Source organism: Camelina sativa, chromosome 16, assembly GCF_030686135.1.
Source record: "Camelina sativa cultivar CO46 ecotype springtype chromosome 16, ASM3068613v1".
NCBI lineage: Eukaryota > Viridiplantae > Streptophyta > Magnoliopsida > Brassicales > Brassicaceae > Camelina > Camelina sativa.
Window position 1 is genome coordinate 17,168,245 of NC_141895.1, and position 14,413 is coordinate 17,182,657.

Consider the following 14,413-nt stretch of genomic DNA (forward strand, 5'->3'; position numbering starts at 1 on the left):
CAAATTAAAGATTGTTTATGATAGTGTTTTAAGTTAGAAATGAGATAAATGTATTACAGAAATAAGAAATGACTTAGTACGAGATCGTCTTGGATTTCTCTATATGACTTAGGGCCTGCTAAGTGGATGTGAGGACCGAGACCATTACGGTCAGACATACGACAATTGGAGTAGGTGACACTCCTTTGATGTTGTTCTTCAGTATCCCAGTTTTCAACCATCTCTTTCCAGAGATCATCGCCAATCCATGTCGGTTGAACTCGACTAGTCCTTACATCACTAACCATTCCCTTCATCCGCCGGTTACAGATGGTGTTGAAATGTTGTTGAACAGTTCCTGTTATCAAAGGATCCCATGTGTGAGTTTTCTACAAAACAAAGAGAGAATTATGTCAGTTTTCATCCATGAAGAAAAGAAAACATGTAGCAAACAATTTTATTACACCATTCTTACCGCAAACACCATGGAGTATCTATCTTTCCTATCGAGAGGCACACAAGTCCAAGTATAATATGAACCATCGAATTTGTTTGTAAAAATCTTGGTAATCTTCCGAACAAGTGAGGTTTTTTTTTCCCGATCAAACCTCCACACAATTGGTAAACAATGATAGTAAGCATAGACCGAACAAGTGAGACAATTAAAGTTATTAACTGAGACATCAACAAATCAGACAATCAATGAAGAAGTCTGAGACAATCATATAGTCAGACATGAAACTCAGACAATCAAATACTAATTGTTTGGCATCTTTCATAATCAAACAAAGTCTAATTGCAGTAAGAACCAAATCTAAGTTTTAATTAACCGAATCAAACAATCTAATTGATAAAAAATCTAAGTCTTAATCTAAGTCTTAATCCTTTGTACCAATTGATAAAAAATCTAATTGATAAATAATCTAAGTCTTAATCCTTTATACCAATTACAATATCAATCGAAGTCTAATTGATAAAAAATACTTTGTACCAATTACAATATCAATCAAAGTTTAAAAAGAAAAAATACACATCAAGAGAAAGATTGCATCGTGTTAGACTTCAAAAATTACACATCAATTAGAAAATTATAGAAAGACATGAAACTTACCAAGTCGTTTTGGGCAACGAATTGGGAGAGAGAACGGTCGTAAACTTCTCACGGCCAGGCATCGTAAGGAGTTTTGTCAGAGACTGCATTGTGTCATCGTGGAGTTGAGGTTGAGGCTCGTAGTTGTTGCCTTGAGAAGACGGCTGACTATGACCATGAGAGTGAGGTGGAGACCGCGGATGATCCTCCGGTTGATCCTGTGGATTGTTCTGAACTTCAGATGTCGAAAAATGTGGCTGGGGAAGTCGATTGACAGAATTTTGGAAAAGCGTCTGTGGCGGTGGGAAGTTTCGGAAATGGAGTGTTGTCTGTTGGGGTTGACACGTTGTTGCTCTTGCGGTGTGTGTGGCGGAGGAATTGGAGCCGCCGGCGTAAAATTGTATTGCGGAGGAAGAGGATTGGTTCTTCCTACGGCTGCATATGGGTTAGAGGGTCCAGCTCTCTGAGAAAGGTTGGGTGCAACCTTTCTCTTTTTCAACTTCTTAACCGCAGGATTAGAAGACATCGAATGATTATGAGAAAGAAGATGGGTTAGAAATAAGATCTATGGTTAGGATGATCGAAGAAGGAGATGGGTTAGAGGGCGTTCAGGTTAAGGTTAAGATCGAGATCGAAAAAAGAAGATGGGTTACAAATAATATTTAGGGTTAGAAGGATGAAGAAATCAAAGATGTGTGAAGGAGGAAGAAATCAGAGAAAGAAGAAATCGTAGATCGAGATGGAGTCGGCGTTTAGGTTAAGAATGAAAGAAGAAAGAAGTAGGTTTAGAATCGGAGTCGAGTAAGAAAGAATTTGGGCTTTTATGGGTTTTAGGCCTTTTGGCCTAATAATATTTTTGGTTTTACAGGATATAATTTAAACATATTGGTACAACTCTCAAAAGAGAAAGTAGCTGAGATGATTAATGTACTCTGAATAAAGTTGTCAGACTCAGGTTCAAGTAACCTTAGTGGTAATATTTTTGTTTTTCTTTCTTCAACTAAAATAAGATTTTGTAAACAGGTGTAATCAAATATATTGAAAACAGCTAATAATTTAATATAGTTTGTAAGTGCACATTACATATAAATTAAAGTACATAATTTTCTATTACATATATAGCTTAAAGCACCAATATGAAAATTAGATACTTTCAAATGTGTAATAATATCCAAAACCTTATATAATAATTTACCCTTTATATTGCACTAAATAATATAAATGAGTTTTAGTGATCATATTGGAAGAAAAAAATTATGTGATATTGGGCATTATAAAAATACAATATGTTATGGGTTTTCCAAAAACTCATATGATCTTCACATGTCTCAAATCTTTCTAAAACAAAATTAGAAATATACAACAAATTTAAAATTCTAAGTTAGTAACTCATATGATCAACAAGTATTTACGACTATATTCGGCGACTACATCAATTAGTCGCTAAAATAACGACTATTTGGGGACAATATTTTCAACTTCTTAGTTTTGTCGCTATTTACCGACAAATTTAAAGACTATATCATTTTGTTGCAATTTAACGACTACTAAACGACTAATTTCGTTTTGTCAATAAGCGGTCGCTATGTAGTAGCTATATAGTGGCTAAAATTGGTGACAACTGGTTTAGTCGCCAAATGTAGTCGGAAATACCATGTATTCTTGTAGTGTATACGAGATTTAGTTCTCAAGGCGCAAGAAGATTCCATTCAATGGCTTGCAGCTCAGTCTTTGTCAACAAATACTTTCTTACATAATCACATGAAGCAAGACTCTATGGAGAGGAAGTGGTGCAAACCTCTGGCTGGTTTTGTTAAATGCAATATTGGCTCATCCTGGTATAGTAATGTAACAACCCGTCCTGTGGACCCCACTAGCCCCTCCCCCCCCCGCTTGTGGCCCCCACACACCGTCCGTGGACCCCGCTAGCCGCCCAAACAGACTTCAAGCTGGCCCTATGGGAAGGTTGTTAAAGCGTGGGGACCAGGGTTCGAGGAACTCCTGGCGCACCGATAACCTACTCAGGGATTTGGATGAATAGTTCAATTCCACAGTGAGGGGTTAGGATCGATTCCCTGCAGGGCCAGCTTGGAGTCTGTTTGGACGGCTAGCGGGGGGCTAGCGGGGGGCTAGCGGGTCCACGGACGGTCTGTTGGGGCAACTAGCGGGGGGGGCTAGTGGGGTCCACAGGACGGGTTGTTACCAATAACTCGAGTTTGTCTGGTGGATCTTGGATTCTGCGGGACGCTAGTGGCCAGGTACACTATCATGCGAGAAGGGCTCTACCGGCCTCTGAATCACGCTTTGTAGCGGCACTGCAGTGTTGCCTATGGTCGATTGAAGCTCTCGTTATACTCCAGGTTGATAAAGTAGAGTTTGCTTTGGATAATAGGATGGTCATTAACGCAATTAACAACCCCGCTGCTTCGCCACGTTTCAATATCCTTCTGAGCACAATTCACGAATCCTTATCCAAGCTCACAACATGGAGAACCATTGTGGTTGCGAGCACTGCAAACACTCTTGCCTTGGCAATTGCAAAGAGTGTTACAATAGATGGTAGACTACAGTCTTATCTCTCACTTGGAGGGCCTTCTTGGCTCCATAATCAAGTGAGGGCTGAGGCAGCTTAGTTGTGTGTTTTTCCTTTTATTTGTTTTCTGCATTTTCTTTCTCTGTTCAGACAATTTCATAAGTTCTATTAGACGATAAAAAAAAAATTACATATTTGGGATAAATGTTTAATAGGGGTAAGATCTAATATTTAGAGTTTAAGGTTTAATTTTGAAACTTCCAAAAGTAACACTATTTACATTTTTGGAATATTTTAAATTTCTTTTTATATTTGTTTTAGGTTTGGGTTCTCTATTTTACATTTAGGGTATAATTTTGAGGAAGTAGAGTCTAGTATTTAGATTTTAGGGTTTAATTGTAAAATAGAATAGTGTTATATAATAGGATAATACAACATTCAAAAATTCAAAATATGTAATATCTAGTAAAATAAATTATAATACAAAATATGTAATATCGAGTCTATTATATAAAGTAAAAATCAAAATATTTATATCGAGGAAAAAAAATTATAATCCAAAAATATGTAATTTTTGATTTTGAGAATATGTTAATATTTTCATTAGGTGGATGTTAGTTTTTCTAAAGTTTTTAAGATTTGTTAGTTATAAATTAAATTTCTATATTATTCATTTAAAACTTTTCAAAAATCCAAAACCAATTAAACATTTCATTTAAATATGAAAAAGTTAACAACCAAAATAATGAATCAAAATATTTTTTAAATATTATAAATATCTTAAACTATTTTTTTTAATTATATTTGGTAGCATATGTTCCAGGGTAACTCCCCTAACTATGCTACTTTATGTTTATATTAGAAAAATTACTTACGTTTATTATTATATTAAATCACAACGTCTCTTTTAGTTAATTCTTTTCTATTTACATTTTTAATAGAATCCTTTTTAGTCTTATAATTAATTTACTTTTTAGTTTGTTAAATTAGTTGAACTATTTTTAAAAAATAAATTTGCCTACACAAGCGTATAAAAAATTGAATTAGTGATATATTTACTAACAAACAAAATTAGACAATAATTGTTTTAAAAAGGTTTTTGCTCGCACAAGAGTGCGGGTAACTCTCCTAGTATCTTGTTATCATTCTAGTATTTTGATGTGTAGTATTGGAAACCTTTCTTAGATTAGTTTAAGCGTCAAGAATTGTGTTTATAATACTTTAACAAATTTGTATTTCTTTTCTTCTTAGTTTGGTGAGAGATTTTTTAGTACAAGATAACAAACTACGGGTAGATTGATGCTTTTGGTTGCAGCATCATTGCCTTATCTTCTGGAGAAGGTTTGTTTGTTTTCCATTCGAATGGCTTCGTTGTTAAATGCATTAAAGTATAACAAGGAATGTTGGGGGTGGATCCTCGCTCCCACATAAGGCTTGGCCAGAAAAGACCCAAATAAGTCTTATAGCACATGAAGGGTACTTTGGTTTTTTTTGAGGCCGAACCGATACGATTTTCTATAAATATGGACGTATGGTGTCGAAAAAGGCATCATCAGAAAAGGAGAAGAAATAGTGGCGGATCTAGAAAAATATATGGTTTGGGGCAAAAATGGTATATAATAAAAATATTTAAATATATAATAAAATATAATAAATAAATTTAAATTTTTTATAATTTGAAAGCATATTTTGCATCTTTAATGAGCCAAAATTTTATAAGTATTTTTCTATCGGTAAAGAAAAATATTAAAAAAAAAAGTAGACAAATGCATAATTACAAACTTACTATTGACAATAAAAATAATATTTAAAATTACTTATCTAACCATATCACACAAATTAAACCCTAAAATAAGAAATTAATTTAAAAATGATAATAGTTTTTAGTGTTACTAATTAACTAAATGCATCGGTAACAAAGACATAGAAATTGAACAAATATAAAATTTACCCAAAAAGGAGAAAATAAATAGTTCAAAAACAGAACGGAGGTTTGAACTCTCGACCATATAATGTCACATGAATGACTACCAAATGAACTAAAGGATACATGTAAAGCATTGCTAATGGTTAATTTATAAAAAGTAGTATGGGGCACGTGCCCCACCCACTTAGACCCTAGATCCGCCCTGGTTATCATTCATTAACAAATAATACACAAGAACAATTTCTAAACTTTTTTCGCAATGTGATATCAGCATGAAATCCTAGACTCATGAACTAACCTACTATAAATACCGATGTTCATGACTCTAGGATTTCATGCTAATAACTTGTTGTGAACAAAAAAAGTTTATGAATTGTGATATCAATAAGTGATGAGATATGTATGTTCGAGGAGAGATAATGATACAGGTAAGGTTCGACTTGGGAAAACCAAATATTTTAAAAACTTTTAGACCATCTATACCTATTAGAAATTAAAGGCTATCCATATGATATACATACTATTTCACTACGACTTTCAACATAAATCACTAATTTTTACGTATATGCCTAAGGATAGTATAGCGGATTGGACATAGATAATTTGGGTTAAGTTGGTGCTAAGTATACGATAACTTTTATTTTATTTAATAATTAGCCGATAAAATTAATCTGAAGAATGCGGGGATGGAACGAAAAACCACATAGTTTTGTGTTGCCTATAACATCTTCAAAGTACTGTTTTTTTTGCCAAGAATGTAAAATCTCCATTTAAGTACTTGTTTGCGTAGGATTTGGTGCTAATCTCATCTATGAAGGTGTTTTCCTTCTTGTGTACACAATATATGGCTTATCAATATCCCTCCCCCCCCCCCCCCCCCCTTCAGCATGAAGCTTGTCCTCAAGCGCCAACTCTGGAAATTGCATGTGCATGTCTTTAGCAAGTTCCCATGAGTCATCATGACTAGGTAAGCCCTTCCAATGAACAAGCGCCTCTAGAAAACCGTCGTTGGTATAGCGAGTATCCAACAGTTCCTCAGGAACAATGACTAATTCATCAGCTGCATTGAAAGTCTCTGGTAGTGGTATCACTTTATGATGTTCCCCAACACCCTCTTTAACTGAGAAACGTGAAATACCGGATGAATTTTAGAACCGTATGGTGATTGTAACTTGTAAGCCACCGTACCAATCCTCTCCATGATTTCAAACGGACCAAAGTACTTTGCTGCAAGTTATTGACAGATCCTTTTGGTGACTGATTGTTGTCTATAAGGACGTAGCTTCAAGAACACCCAAGTGCCAACCTCAAATTTGATATCCCGATGATGCTTGTCAGCATTGTTCTTCATTAACTGTTGAGCATGCACCAAATGCTCCTTAATCTGAGTGAGCATTCTATCCCTCTCTTTCAACATATCCTCCAACTCCGACACCTTAGTAGATTGTTCTTCAAATCTCATAATAGCTGGTGGTTCTCTACCATAGACTACCTTAAAAGGAGAATTTTTAAGTGCCGTATGGTAAGAGCTGTTGTACCACAATTCTGCCTAGGAAAGGTATTGGTGCCAAGTTCTGGGTGAGAAGAGGCCAAGCATCTCAAATAAGTTTCTAAGCATCTGTTAAGTTTGCCCATCCGTTTGAGGGTGAAATGTTGTGTTGTACTTCGGTTTAGTGCCTGCAAGTCGAAAACACTCCTTCCAAAAAGCACTCAAGAATGTGCTACCCCAATCAGAAATTATTGAGGCTGGAAATCCATGCAACCATACTACCTCCAAAATGAACTTCTTGGCTACTTCAGGAGCAGTGAATGGGTGTTTCAACCCGATAAATTGCCCAAACTTGCTTAGCCTGTCAATCACCACCAATATCACATTTTTACCTTTGGATGTAGGTAAGCCTTCAACAAAATCCATCGATAAATCCTCCCAATTTGCTGTGGAAGAGGTAATGGTTGCAGTAAGCCAACTGGAGATAACGGAGAGTATTTATGCCTCTGGCACACCTCACATTCAGCTACAAATTTCTGAATATCCTTCAATAGTCCCTCCCACTGAAAAGATTGTTGAATCCATTTCATTGTTTTTAAAACCCCAGAGTGTCCACCCATTACTCCACTGTGATACTCTTCTAGGATCAATCTTAAGAATATGGAATGCTTAGGTAAAATCAGTCGTTTCTTAAACCATAAACGCCCCTCTCGAACTTCATAACCTTTCATCTTGTCAGGCTCTCTATGACAATCTCGGATAATGGCTTGAATCTTTGTGTCCTTTTCTATTTCCTCATATAGATCTTGTAATTGTAACGACATAGGAACCGTGAGAGCCATCAGTACCACTGAAGCTAATGAACCTTGTGGTTGAATCATTCTTAGTCCATCAGCCACTTTGTTATCAATTCCAGGTTTGTATAGGATTTCAAAATCGTAGTGTAGGAGCTTAATCAACCATTTCTGCTAATCCATAGTCACTTCACGTTGTTCTAGTAAAAAAATTTAGGCTCTTCTGATCGGTGTGTACAATGAATCTTCTTCCCATCAAGTAATGTTTCCACTTTTGTACTGATAACACAATCGCCATGAGCTCCCTTTCGTAAACAGGCTTCAATTGCTCCTTAGGTGAGAGGCCATGGCTAAAGTAAGATATAGGGCGTTTATCTTGCATAAGAACTGCCCCTAAACCATAACCTGAAGCATCAGCTTCCACAGTGAAAACTTTCTGAAAATCTGGTAAAGAGAGAACCAGAGCAGTAGACATTTCTCTTTTCAGCCTATCAAACGCCAACTGAGTCTCATTGTTCCACTCGAAACTCTCCTTCTTCAAAAGATCTGTTAATGGTCTTGCCAACACTCCATATCCTTTGATAAACCGTCTGTAATAGCCTATTAAACCCAAGAATCCTCTTAGTTATTTCACGGATTTGGGAGTCATCCACTTGTTCATTGCTTGTGTTTTTATCGGATCAGTTGATACTCCATCGCTGGTGATAATGTGTCCCAGGTACTAAATCTGATTATGGCCAAAAGAGCATTTTTTTTTTATTAGCATAAAATTTATGCTCCTCTAATATCCTCAATACTACCCTCAAATGCTCATATGTTGCTCTAAATTGGTTGGATATACCAAAATATCATCAAAAAATACTAGGATAAACTTCCTCAAAAATGGCCTGAATATTTCGTTCATTAGAGTTTGGAAAGTTGCAGGCATTACTAAGAATTCGTAATGTCCATCATGTGTTCGAAAGGCAGTCTATTCACTGCCCAATTGTACCAACTCAGTGCTTCACATTGTAAACTGACTGATACCAACGCCAATTTCTCAGCCTCATTGTAGCCCCCCATTTTAAAGAATCGTTCTACTTTAGCAATCCACCCATAGATACCAAAACCTTCAAATATTGCCATCTCAACATTCTTAAAGAGGTTTTCTCTAAACCCAGGCCTAATCTCACTAAGGCAAGGTTCCAGAGAAGAAATTGGTACCTGGTTTCGATGATCTTGTGATCTAACCATCCCTGATTGACTTGTCGTACCCGTCTCTTGCATCGTCTCTTTGCCTGGTAAATGCTTAACCAAGAAATCGATTGTGTTGCTCATCTTCTCTTGTGATCTTTGCCATGTATGGATGAACTTATATTTTGGTTAGAATTACAGAGTCAAGATCTCGCATCACTAGAGTTGGAAGATTTGCATGACCCAACTTTTATGGTAAAGTGAAAGCGTTTTGATCATCTAACCACTAAATGGCCAAGTGGCAGGGGACCTTACTCATCAAGTTATCTGGAAAACTGTGTCCTTCAGAGGTAAAAAAACATTCTGGTGTGTTTCTTTCTCCCCATTTTGTCTTCTAATCGTGTTTTGATTTTGGTGTTGGTGGCGGGCATTTTTTATATATATTCTTGTGTTGATTTTGGTTGTTTTGTGTAGTTTGATTGTGGGGTTCATTCATCCAGCGTACTCAAGCATGGCTGTGTTGCCTTACTTTGATGAGATAGATCCTTCCACCATCGATTACTCATTATGTTTACTTATTTTTCTTGCTCCGTTGGGTACATAACAACCATTATATCAGTTTTAAAAGGTTTTGTTTCTTGATTTGAATAGAGTGAGCAATTGATTTAGATTTGAGATAAATTGGGAGGCTACTAGAGCAAAACCTTCAAAATTTTAAGTCTGTTTATACAAAAACACAGAAGCGTTGATGTGTAGTTTTGGAAACCTTTCTTAGATTAGTTTAAGCGTCAAGAATTGTGTTTGTAATACTTTATAAATTTGTATTTCTTTTCTTCTTAGTTTGGTGAGAGGTTTTCTAGTACAAGATAACAAACTACGGGTAGATTGATGCTTTTGGTTGCAGCATCATTGCCTTATCTTCTGGAGAAGGTTTGTTTGTTTTTCATTCGAGCGGCGTCGTTGTTCAATGCATTAAAATATAGCAAGGAATGTTGGGGGTGGATCCTCACTCCCAGATAAGGCTTGGCCCAGAAAAGACCCGTATAAGTCTTATAGCACAGGAAGGGTACTTTGGTCTTTTCAGAGGCCAAACCGACACGATTTTCTATAAATATGGACGTACGGTATCGAAAAAGGCATCAGCAGAAAAGGAGAGGAAACAGTTAGAGAAACGACAAGCGTCTGACTGCATTCTCGTATGGAGCTTAAGTTCGATGAGCTTGTTAGCTCGTCTTTTCTCTATCGGTCTTTTTACCTTCGTCGTTTTTTAACTCATCTAGTCCATTTTGTAGCCCGACTTTATTGTGCCTTGGCACCGAATTATAAAGAAAATTTCGACATTTTTTCCACCGAACTAAACTATCTAATTGTAACTGATTTGGACAACAACAATTTGGTGCGCCAGATACACTATAAGAAAACACGCTCATTACGACGAATAAAGTCTCTCGCAAATTTGCTATGGATTTGCGGGTCATTGGCTACGAAGACGAGGACCCTTGCAATTCCCTCGCAAATTTGTGAGAGACCTGTCCATTGCAAATCCCTAGCAAATTTGCGAGGGATGTGCGACTCATTTGCGAAGAGGAAACACTCCCTCGCAAATACACATTAGCGAGTAATACTATTCGTAGCAAATTTGCGAGGAAGAGACGAGGGATTTGTGAGGTCATTGGGGGTTTAGGGTTTAGGTTTATGGTTTAGGGTTTGAGCTTAGGTTTAATTCTGAAGTGAAGTTTCCAGTAAACATGAAGAGTCAAAAAAATTTTGAGATGTTGACATGTGTAAAGAAACTTTGACATGAAGACACGGAAGATATATATATATATAAATCAAGATGTGAATTACTTTCATTATGATCATGCAACCAAGTGTTAAAGTTTTTTGATCAACAATTGCAATGTAGAGTCCATAGTCCACTAATCACTAACTATACGAACAATGAACTTTCCAAAACATAGGAAAAACATGGAAATAATAGAGATTGTATCACTAAGAAAATAAATATGATGTAAAAGAATATATACATTTGCGAGGGATATGCGATGAATTTCTTACAGGAGCCTCGCAGATCCCTCGCAATTTGCAAGGGATGTGCGATTTACCATAGCTAATCCCTCGTTAAATCGTCATGGTTCCCTCGCAATTTGATACTTTACAGGCAAATTAAAGAAGAGCATTAACATATATGAAATTTATGTTATATTTCTTCTTGTTTTATTGTTTCTAGTTCTAATATTAATCATATTTATGTATCTACAAGGTATTAATGTGAAAACATATATATGCTAGATTGGACGACCCTTATATCGTAGGATCACGAGGGCAAAGTATGTATCGATGTTATGCTATTATGCAGTGAATATACAAAATTTGGTTATCCCCTATATATTAAAAGAGAAACATTCTGGAGAAAAAGCTGATGTGTCGTCGCCAGAGAACTTCATACCTAATTTATTGTTCACCCTTAGTATTCCGTAAAATTAATTTATTTTTTTGTCAACTGCTACTGATATTCAATTTATTTATATACACAATATTTTTCTCCTATAAATTCTAAAATTGATAAATATTATTCAAAAATTGATAAATATTATCCCTTACATATTTTCGAAATTAAATTAATTTCACTATGTATTGTAATATAATAATATAACTATATTATGATATGTAAAAAATATATTTAAAATCATATCTACACAAATATAAATAATGTTACTTTTCTAATAATTTTATAAAGCTCTAATGGTGAAAGAATCGAAGATAATTCAATATATAGGGGATTTACATTAAATTATCATTAGTATAACTAATGAATATTTCATTCAATAATTGAAGGAAAACATTAGTATACTATATTTATTATATCTTAAAAATAGTTACGGTAAAAAAATTATAGTTTAACTATCCGATTGACCAACGGTTTTGATACGATTAATATATTAACGGTTACAATTAATATCAATTTAATCATATATTAACGATTAATAGTTAAGGTTTATAAATGTTATATACGGCTACGGTCCAAAATACAGTTATGGTTTAGTTTTTATCATGCGTAAGGGCAAGATCAGTTTCTCTCATTGTTTTTCTATTTAGTTGTCTTCTTTATTGATATTCAAAAAAATCTGCATTCATTTGTGTCTATTCGGAAGTGAAACTAAACCAAATATCAACCTGCTATGCATTCAAATAATTATGTATGTTATACCAGATAAATATTTAAAGTTAATAAAAATTAAATTTATAAACAGAGAATACGGGTATTCGGTCTAAATTTATTATAATAAATATAGTCGAACATGTAATTATTTAAAATAGAACGCTTATGGAACATAATTTTTTATTGCATATAGAACAAGACCAGTATCTCCTAAACAATAAGTTAGAAATGTTTGGATTAGTTTAGAATAATATACATGTAATATCATTTATCTAAATTATATCTTAATTTTTTCTTATATATATCACTTATGCAGGTCTGAGTAGAAGTTTACATGAAAATTTTCTAATTTTTTAAAAATTATACAAAAATAACCCCGCACATACGTGCGGGTCTGAACCTAGTTTGTCATTACAGTTAAACAGGTTTGTTGATGATGTGGTTTTAAATTAAGAAAGAGTAGGCAAAGTTTCCATTATTACTATGCCAACAGAAAATATCACCCACATTGATCCACAAATGATAGAGAAGTATAAGGTATCTTTCTTGGATGCATAGAATGGTAGAACTAGGTGAGTTATTTTTTTATCTCATGAAATTTGTAGATTCTAATCAGGATAATGAACTTTATAATGAATCATAAAATGAATCTGAATAAATTGTAAAGGATTTTTGTTGTGTTTTTTGTCCATAATTATATATATATTATGATGGTTTTGCTACGTAATTGCGAGGTCCAGCTTATTTGCGAGGCATTTGCGAGGTTTTCGCGAGGGATCGCAACTAATCCCTCGCAAAATAGCGACAAATTACCGAGGCTTCCCTCACAAATGCCTTGCAATATACTAATAAATATATGAAGATTTTAGTTTTATTTATTCTTGTTTTATAGTTTTCAGCTCTTAAATCAATGATTCTTAATGTATCTACATAGTATTAATGTAAAAAATACACACACATTTTATATATAAATTTTTTTCTAATTATATAAAGATTTATTGTTTTATTCCTGGTTCTGTATTGCAACATATTTGCGAGGGAAACTAGCAAAGCCGTCACAATATATGCTACGGAAGTGCTAGGCTACATAAGTTTATATATACATGGAAGCCCTAGTTTGAGCGAGCTCAAACCACGCTGCAACCAAAACCCAAAAATTCCTTCTTCCTTATTCCTTCTTTCTTCTTCTCTAGTTAACCTCTTGCCGTTTCCGGTTAACCTCTCGCCGTTTCCGGTAAACCTTAAGTTTTTCTGAAGTTGTTGTTCTTCTCCGGTTCATCGTTTCTTCTTCTCCTTCATCACCGGTAAATCTTAGGTTGTCTCCTTCATTTATTTGTTCGATTTACTGTTTTATTTGTTCGATTTAAGTTCGGTATTGAATAAATCTGGGCTGATTGTTCGATTTAAGTTTTTTAATGAATAAATATGTGGTTGATTGTTCGATTTAAGTTTTTTTATGAATAAATCAGTGGTTCATTGTTCGATTTACGATTTTTATGAATAAAGATGTGGTTGATTGTTCGATTTAGATATGTGTATGTTCGATTTAAATTTTTTTATGAATAAACGATTTAAGTTTTTTTACCAATTGATCTGTGTATGTTCTATTTAAGTTTCTGGTAAACTCTAAGTTTCTTTTTTTCATTGTAGATGTTTTCTGGGAACGACTACACATGATTCCTCTCTTAGTCTAATGTTCCAAGTCCATACAGTGGTGGTTATCGATGGACCTCATCGGGGGTTCAGGATTCTCGACATGCAACCTCACAGCATAGGCCTCCAGCAACTGCTTCATCTCCACCCATAGGTGTGCCTCCAACCACTGTTGCATCTTCACCTATTGGTACGCCTCCAGCCACTCCTACATCTCTAACATCTACTTCTTTTCCTCAACGTTTACACAAGATGACGTTGGAGGAGTTACTCGATAGTCCCGGTCGTCAACAGCTAACAAGATTAGATCCAAACCGCCCTCCTGGAACTCTATGGTAAGTAATTCATTAAACTGATTGCAATTTTAAATTTGAAATTTTAACTGTCGGTTCAATTTTAAACTGATTACATCCAATCTCTTTAAAAGAGTTGCAGGCACTGTCCGCAGCATCTTTAAAAGAGATTTCATAGAGCCTCATGCCAATTGGACACAAACGCTAGAGCGGGTCGTAGATCGATGATATGAAACTAATGGGGTAAGTGAATTAATCTATTCCAGTGTATTGATTTAACTTATGTAGCATTACTTATATATACTGATCGATGGTACCA